Genomic DNA, 9,643 nt, shown 5'->3' with positions numbered 1-9,643 from the left:
CTTTATTTACATAAAATATTACTTTTTACTTTTTCTTTTCTTATTTTCATCTCAACTATAAACCCTAAAAAAACTTCTTCCTGACTCTCACAAAGCCAACGGTGACGTTGCCTCTGACCCAAAAAATGGCACCTGTCCACTCTTCACCTTAATGTACTAAACACTAATCCAGCCTCAAATTTTCCAAAAGCCTTCATGAATACCCCAAAAATGAGCCTTGAACTTTCAGTTCCTTCTCCAATCTTCAACACTGGCGCTCCTATTGGCCTCCATTCAAGAATAGTGATTCCTCACAATCTCCTCTGCAACTCCATTGTTCATATTTGCAAAGGGACTTTCTCTTCTCTTTTGCTTCTAATTTTAAGGTTGGAGTTGACTGAGATGCATGGTTTTTTTTTACAGTTTATTTATTGATTGCTTTTTTTTTACTGTTGGGTTTGGGTTTAGTGGTAAAAGGATGGAGACAGCGATGGTGATTTGGGTCGTGGGTTGTGAGAAAATGGGAGATTTTGGTTCAGGTTAGATGCCAAGTGATGTGAGAGGTGGGCCATGATGAGGCATGGTGACTCGATGATGGAGGATTTTTGGGTTTAAGAATTTAGGGTGAGTTTAAATGTGCGATTGAGATTGGTGTGGTACGGTGCGTTTAATTTACTTTTTCTCTCAAGCTATAGTATCACTACATTGTTTAATTTCACCGTCACCGCTGTTTTTATATTAACTACAGCTAAACGCACCGCCCATCCAAACTCACCGTTAGTGATTGATTCGAATGAGGTTGCAAATTGCAATGGTGATGGGGAAGATGATGAGTACGGTAGTGGAAAAGGGTAGGCCAAGGGGAGAGGAGGCTATTTTTGAGTTTAAAAACAGAGAAGTGACCAGCTTGGGTAAATATTATTTTAAGGGGATATTTTTATATTTTATATTTTTATATAAAATTTAAAAAGTATATATATGTGATTCGAACTCAAAACATCGTTACTTTAATTTTATAAATTTTACTAGCTTAAATAAAGATTTAGTATTTATATAATTTCTTATAAATTTATTAGATAATTTATTATTAAATAATTTATCTCACACAATAATTTAATAAATATGTAAGAATTAACAGTAAACAATTACATTATTATTTAATAAGCTATCAATCATCATATAAATAATAAAAATATTATACAAGTTATTTTATTAATATAATTATAATTTAATATATTTTTATTAATTTTATAAATATCAAATAACTTAAATTTTAATATTATAATTTCTTACTTTAACGTCCTTAATGGTCATTTTAAATTATCACCCTATTGTTATCGTTGCGTTTGAATCCAAACACATATCACACTATTAACTTTGAACTTATTGTTACAATATCCAATCTCACTGTTACAATGACTAATCTCATTGACAACGCGAATTTTATGCTTCACAAGACACCTTAATCATTTATGATGATCTTTCCAAGCAAGCACAGGCTTATCACCAAATGTCTCTTCTATTACGAAGACCGTCAGGTCGTGAAGCTTATCCAGAAGATGTTTTTTATTTGCATTTGCGCCTTTTAGAAAGAGCCGCTAAATCAAGTTCTCAGTTTGTTTAAGTAAGTATGATTGCTTTACCAATAGTTGAGACCTAGTCAGGAGACGTTTCTACGTATATTCCTACTAATGTGATTTCCATTATAGATGGACAAATATTCTTATCCCCCGATCTATTCAATGCTGGAATCAGACATGCTATTAATGTGGGGATTTCCGTCTCCAGAGTAGGATCAGCGGCTCAAATTACAGCTATGAAGCAAGTCGCTGGTAAATCAAAATTGGAATTGGCCCAATTCGCCTAATTAGAAGCCTTTGCACAATTTGCTTCTGATCTCGATAAAGCTACTCAGAATCAATTGGCACGATGTCAACGATTTTTGTTTCATTTCTTCTGGAATAATCACAAAGACTTTTTTTATCATAGACGTCCTACCAGAAATTCAATGCGTACATTCAATGTGAATTCCTTAATAATCTCATTATTTAATTATTCAACCATTTCATTTTACCAAGTTCAATGTTAGCCAGATTAGTCAACATCTATATGTTTGTAACAAGTAGTTTTGTTGGTTGGTTAATTGATCATATTTTATTGATGAAATGGGTTGGGTTGGTATTAGTCTGGATACAACAAAATAATTTAATTAGGTCTAATGTACTTATTCGATCTAATAAGTGTCTTGTATCAGAATTTAGAAATTCTATGGCTCAAATCTTTAGTATTCTATTATTTATTACATGTGTTTACTATTTAGGCAGAATACTGTCACCCATTGTAACTAAGAAACTGAAAGGAATTTCTGAAACGGAAGAAGTGGGGGAAAGTGAGGAAGAAAGAAACATAGAAATAGAAACTATTTCCGAAGGAGAGGGGCTAAGCAGAAACAGGGGACCGAAGAAAATACTTCTTCTTCCATTTTTCGGAGGAAAAGGTGGATCTGAGCAAAATCGACGAAACAGAAAAGCTACGACTGACTGGAAAGAAAAAAAAGGGCAAACTCCACTTTTGTTTTAAAGAGACATACTATAAAAATAGACCAGTTTTATGAAACTTTTTATCTAGATGGGAATCAAGAAAGTTTGAAGTTAGAAGTATTTTTTTTAAAAAAGATAAATATTTATTATGGATTGAAAAACCTCTTGTGACACTTCGTTTTTATTCTAAACGTTGGAACCAACCTTTGCGATACATAAAAAATGACTGGGTTGAAAATGCTATAAAAAATGAAATGTCACAATATTTTTTTTATACATGTCAAAGTGATGGAAAAGAAAAAAAAATATCTTTTACGTATCCACCCAGTTTAGCAACTTTTGGGAAAATGATACAAAAAATATTTTTTTTTCACACCATAAAAATTGTTTTTTGATGAATTGTATACTGATTGGAGTTTTATCAATGAACTAAAAAGAAGAAATTTTAGTAAGGAGTTTATAAAAAGAGTTGAAGCTTTCGATAAGGAATCTTTTGATATGGGCATACTTAAAAAAAGGACTCGATTCTCTAATAATGAAACTAAAAGAGAATACTTGCCTAAACTATATGATCTTTTCTTGCATGGACCCTATCGCAGAAGAATAAAAAAATGGGGTTCTCCTTTAAACATAAATCAAAAGTATAAAAAAAACACAGATCCGTTTTGGATAAATAAGATTCATGCTCTACTTGTTACTATTGATTATCATGAACTTGAACAGACATTAGATACACTCAATAAAAAATCATTAGCAACAAAAAAACAACTCTCTTTATTGACATTGATAGAAGATGAACAGGGAAATATCGATTCCGAAGATCAAGTCAAAATTTTGAATTTTTTTTTTCAATATAGTTATAACTAATCCCAACAATCAAACAATTAGAAAAAAATTTGTTGGAATAAAAGAAATAAGTAAAAAAGTTTCTCGATGGTCATACAAATTATTTGACGATTTAGAACAACAGGAGGGAGAAAAGGAGGAAAATGTAACAATAGAGCATGGAATTCTTTCAAGAAAATCCAAGCGCGTCGTGATTTTTACTAATAATTAGGCAAATGCCGATACTTATACTAATACCAAGGATGCTAATGATCCTAATCAAACAGATGAAGTGGCTTTGATACACTATTCGCAACAATTGGATTTTCAGCACGACATAATAAAACGTTCCATGCGTGCCCAAAGGCGTAAAACAATTTCTTGGGAGTTGTTTCAAGCAAATGTACATTCCCCCCTTTTTTTAGACAGAGTAGACAAACCACTCTTTTTTCTTTTGATATTTTTGGACCGCTAAAATGAATATCTCGAAATTAGATATGTAAAAACAAAGAATAAAAAATATATGATTATACAGACAAAAAGACCGAGAAAAAAGACGAGGCCAAAAGAGAAAATACAAAAGAGAAGAGAAAATGAGGATAGAAATAGCAAAAGCTTGGTATAGTCTTTTACTTGCTCAAGTAATAAGGGGCTCCGTGTTAATAACCCAATCAATTCTTAGAAAATATATTATATTACCTTCACTGATAATAGTTAAAAATATTGCCCGTATGTTATTATTTCAATTTCCTGAGTGGTTTGAGGATTTAACGTATTGGAATCGAAAAATGCATGTTAAATGCACTTATAATGATGTTCAATTATCCGAAACATAATTTCCAAAAAATTAGTTAACAGACGGTATTCAGATAAAGATCTTATTTCCTTTTTACTCGAAACCTTGGCACAGATTTAAACTACAACCCTCTCATAAAGATCCAATGAAAAAAAAAGAAATGTCAAAAGAATGATTTTTGCTTTTTAACAGTTTGAGGAATGAAAACTGAACTACCTTTCGGCTCTCCTCGAAAACGGTGTTCGTTTTTTGAGCCTATTTTTAAAGAACTAATAAATAAATAAATAAATGAAAAACGAAATATTTTATAGCTTTAACAATTTTAAAAGAAAAAACTAAATTGTTTCGAAAAGCTTCAAAAGAAAAAAAAAAAAGACCACTCAAAACATTCTATTTCTAAAGGGAATAATAAAAGAACTTTCAAAAATAAATCCAATTCCATTTTTTGGGTTGAGAGAACCATATGAATTGAGCGAAACTAGAAAGGATTCAATAATTAGTAATAAAATGATTCACAAATCATCCCTTCAAATTCAATCTATGGCGTGGACAAAATATTCATTAATAAAAAAAAATTAAAGATCTGACTAAGAGAACAAACACAATAAAAAATCAAATACAAAAAAAATCTAATTATAAAAGAGAAGAAAAATGAATTTCTAACTCAAGAAATAAATAGTAGTTCTAACAAAATAAGTTATCGGGATAAAATAGTAGAATCAACAAAAAAAATTTGGCAAATAGTAAAAAGAAGAAATATTCGATTAATCCGGAAATTCTATTTTTTTATAAAATTTTTCATTTAAAAGATATACATGGATATTCTTCTATATATCATTAATATTCCAAGAACCAATACCCAACTTTTTCTTGAATCAACAAAAAAAATGATTGAGAACTTCATTCACAATAATGAACCAAATCAAGAAAGAATTAATAAAACAACTAAAAATATAACTCATTTTATTTCAACTATAAAAACCTCACTTTCTTCACTTTCTAATGTTAGTATTAGAAATAAAAATGAAAAAGCTTTTTATGACTTATCCTCCCTCTCACAAGCCTATGTATTTTACAAATTATCACAAACCCAAGTTATTAGTTTTTATAAATTCAAACCTATCCTTCAATATCATGGAACATCTCTTTTTCTTAAAAATGAAATAAAAGACTATTTTGAAGAACATGGAGTATCTCATTCCAAATTAAGGCATCATTATGGGTTAAGATAGAAAATCATTTGGCATTCTGGAATGAATGAATGGAAAAACTGGTTAATGAGTCGTTATCAATACGATTTAGTTCAAAATAGATGGCTAAAATTAGTACCAAGACAATGGCGAAATAGAGTCAATCAACACTATCTGGCTCAAAATAAAGATTAACAAAATGGGATTCAGATGAAAAAGAAAGATTAATTCATTACGAAAAAAAATGATTTTCTAACGAACTCATTACTAACTCAAGAATATAAACTGAATCAAGAACAAAAATATAAAAAATCTAATTTTAAAAAACACTACGGATATGATTTTTTATCATATAAATCTATTAATTATCAAGATAAGAGGGACCCGTATGCTTATGGATCACCATTCCAAGTAAATAAGAAGGAAGAGAGTTCTTATCATTACAACATGGATAAACAAAATTTTTTTTGATACATTGAGGGATATCCCTATCCATAATTATCTAGGAGAAGGCGATATCCTAGATGCTATTGGGAATTTTTCGCACAGAAAGTTTTTTAATTGGAGAATTCTTCATTTTTGTCTTAAAAATAAGGTCAATATTGAGTCCTGGGTTGATACCAATACCAAGAGTAAAAAAAAAAATTAAGACTGGTTAAGACTTATAAAAATATTGATAAAATGGATCTTTTTTATTTCACAATTTATCAAGATCAAGAAAGTAACCCATCCAATAAAAAAGAAAGCCATTTTGATTGGATGAGACTGAATGAAGAAATACTAAGTCATCCTATACCAAATCTAGAACTTTGGTTCCTCCTAGAATTTGTGCTGCTATATAATGCATATAAGGTTAAACCATGGATCATACCAATAAAATTACTTCTTTTCAATTTTAATGGAAATAGGAACATTAATAAAAATATTATTGAAAATAAAAAAGGGACTCCCTTATAGCACCGAACGAAAAACAAAAGAAGAAAAAGAACCCATAGGTGAAGGGGGTTCTGTATCATAAGCACAAAAACAATGAAATTTTAAATCCGTTCTCTCAAACCAAGAAAAAAATGTTGAAGAAGATTATGATAAATCAAACAAAAAAAACATAGAAAGAAAAAGCAATACAAGAGCAACACGGAAGCAGAGCTTGATTTCTTCCTAAAAAGGTATTTGCATTTTCAATTGAGATGGGATGATTCTTTAAATCAAAGAATAATTAATAATATCAAAGTATATTGCCTCCTACTTAGATTGATAAATCCAAACGAAATTGTTATATCCTCTATTCAATAGGGAGAAATGAATCTAGATATTTTAATGATTCAGAAAGATTTAACTATTAGAGAACTAATGAAAAAAGGAATATTGATTACCGATCCAATTCTTCTGTCGATAAAAAATGATGGACAATTTATTCTATATCAAACTGTAAGTATTTTGTTGGTTCATAAAAATAAACATCAAATTAATCAAAGATACCAAGAAAAAAACTATATTGATAAAAATCATTTTTATGAATTTATTGCAAGACATCAAAAATGACTGAAAATAAAGACAAAAATCATTCTGATTTGTTTGTTCCTGATAATATTTTATCCCCTAACCACCGGCGAGAATTGCAAATTCGAATTTCTTTCAATTCAAGGGATAAAAATGGTATGCATAGAAATACAATATTTTTAAATAATGTAAAAAACTGTGGTCAAATTTTGACTAAAAACAAACATATTGATAGTGATAAAAAGAAACTAATTAAATTAAAGTTCTTTTTTTGGCCCAATTATCGATCAGAAGATTTAGCTTGTATGAATCGATATTGGTTTAATACTAATAACGGCAGTCGTTTCAGTATGATAAGGATCCTTATGTATCCGCGTCTGAAAATTCATTAATGGTCCATTTTAATGGTACATTTTCCCCTATATTATGTATGTATCGTGCCGAGTATATGAAAACAAATAGATGGTCACAAGGATTGTCTTACATTTTATTCTGATACACGATACTAATTTAATGACATACATATCAATTAGATTGACAAATGAATCAACAAAATCTTCTTATTTGAACTCTCAAATTTTCTCTTTTGTAGAAATATCTCTCTTTTGTATCCCTATACGAATCAAACCGAAACTCGGATTGATTAATTTTATTTGAAAAAAATGATAAAGTTCATAACGAGCTTAAAATCATCGTGTTTATCAAAATGACTGGTATTATTATTACTAATCAGTAAAATTCACATTAAAAAAAAAGGGAAATTTTTTGGTTTTATGGTAAAAAATTCATTCATCTCAGTTATTTTTCAAGAAAAAAAAAACAATGGGTCTGTTCAATTTTAAATAGTTAGTTTCACCAATAAGATCTTCGTGCTTCACATTTGGAATTGCACAAAAAAGACTATTTATCTAAGAGAGGTCTACGTAAAATTCTAGGAAAACATCAACGACTGCTATCTTATTTATCAAAGACAAATAAAATATGTTATAAAGAATTAATTGGTGAGTTGGATATTTGGGAATAAAAAATTTGTTAATTTGCAAATTTTGAATTAGTTAATTTATTAGATTTTCATTTTGATGTACTTTTTTTCGTTTTCAACAATTCATGTAAGAATGAATCGAGGAAAAACTTATGAATCTATTAGCTATAGAAAAAGACCTTATGATTGTAATGGCCCAAATTCAAGGTTATCGGAATAGTGGTTTCGTAACCACAAATCCGATTTAAAGAGAAATTTATTTTAATATTTTTGCATGAATATTGGTATGATAGGAAAATCGTATGAAAATATTGATAGAAAAATTTTACCGATTTAGTGGTTAGTTAGAAAAAGAAAGTATTGAAGAAATTGGGTAAAAATAAGGTATCGAGACCTCGATCTCGTAAAATCGAGTCAAAAATATTTTTATAAATATTTATGAAGTGTTAGTAAAATGGTATAAAAATTTCGTTAGAAAATTTTAATGTTTGGATAGTCAATTACGTAAAAAGGACTAAATTGAAAAGGTGTAAAAGTTAATAGAAGGATTAAATAGCTCAATTGTTAAATGAGGAGGGACATAAATTGAAAATAACCCCAAAATGAGATATTTTGGGCGGCAATAGCTGAGAAAAATCAGGAGAATTGAAGAATTAAGGGTAAAATTGGAATATTGCAAAAATTTGCTTTAAAAGTTAGGACTAAAGTGGAATATCTAGAATTCTCTTCATATTTTCTACACTCTCATCAGCCAAAAACGTCCTAAGGGTTTCTTCAAGCTGGTTCTTCATAATTTTTGCACCAAGTGAGTTAATCCTTTCCTTTTTCTTATAATTTTTGTGTTTCTAAGACTTTTACAACTAGGTCCTATTACTAAATTCATTAGTTTTTGATTTCATGGATGAAATTGAAAGTCACTATGGTTGAGTGATGTAAGTTAATGATGGAATAGGATGAAATTGAAGCTTTAATTTGTTTATGATATGATTTTATTAGGTGATTTCAATAGAAATTGATATGTAGGACCTAATTGTGAAAAAGCTTGGAATTAAAGTCTAATGCTAAAATTCTGATTTCCAAATGTTATAAAGTAGTTTAAAGTGATGGAATAATGTGTTAATTTAGGAAAAATCAGCTCAATTGAGAGGTTAATTGAGCAAGGATGAAATTATTATTTATTGAAAGTTTAGGGAAAAATGGTAATTAACCTCATGCACTAAAACAGTTTGGACAGCAGCAGTAGGTTAACTTTGAAAAATCACCAAAAATTGTAGAAATTGAATTAGAGGATGAATAAAATATGAAATTAAAGCTTATTAAGTCTAGTTTCTCATAGAAGAAATGATTTAATCCATGGAATTTTAAATCATGAGATATAATAGATTTTGTGATACAAGGTCAGAATGAATTCGGGTTCCCCTGTTCTGACTTTGGAAAAATCATTAAAAATTGTAAAAAAAATGATTATGAGTTATACTTTATATGGTTATAATCCTTAATGAGTCTATTTTCAGAAGAAACAAATAGAAACATCATCCGAATTCTGTACAATTAGATAATTAATTTTTAGTGAAGAGGGGTCGGAACTGTCAACAAGTGAAACAGGGGAAACTTTAAAGAATAAACTGTACTTATTGGATAGGCCAAAAATTCTGAAAATTTTATGGTAAGAAGATATGCGAGTCTAGTTTTAGTGAAAATTAACGGATCTTAATTTGGAGTTCCGTAGCTCAAGATATAAATAATTTAGTGACTGTGACTCAGTAAGACAGCTTTGAATGCACTATAAATAATAATGGAATTTTAGAGAATGTTACATATGAACATGAAA

The 9,643-nt window shown here is 29.2% G+C and overlaps 1 pseudogene; it reads left to right on the top strand.

Moving 5' to 3' along the window:
- Window positions 1-210: 210 nt before the first annotated feature.
- LOC121220762 (protein TIC 214-like) lies at window positions 211-7,372 on the top strand (annotated as a pseudogene).
- The last annotated feature ends 2,271 nt before the right edge of the window (window positions 7,373-9,643 follow it).

This window comes from Gossypium hirsutum, chromosome D09 (assembly GCF_007990345.1).
Source record: "Gossypium hirsutum isolate 1008001.06 chromosome D09, Gossypium_hirsutum_v2.1, whole genome shotgun sequence".
Taxonomy (NCBI): domain Eukaryota; kingdom Viridiplantae; phylum Streptophyta; class Magnoliopsida; order Malvales; family Malvaceae; genus Gossypium; species Gossypium hirsutum.
This window is presented reverse-complemented; position numbering and strand designations above follow the sequence as displayed.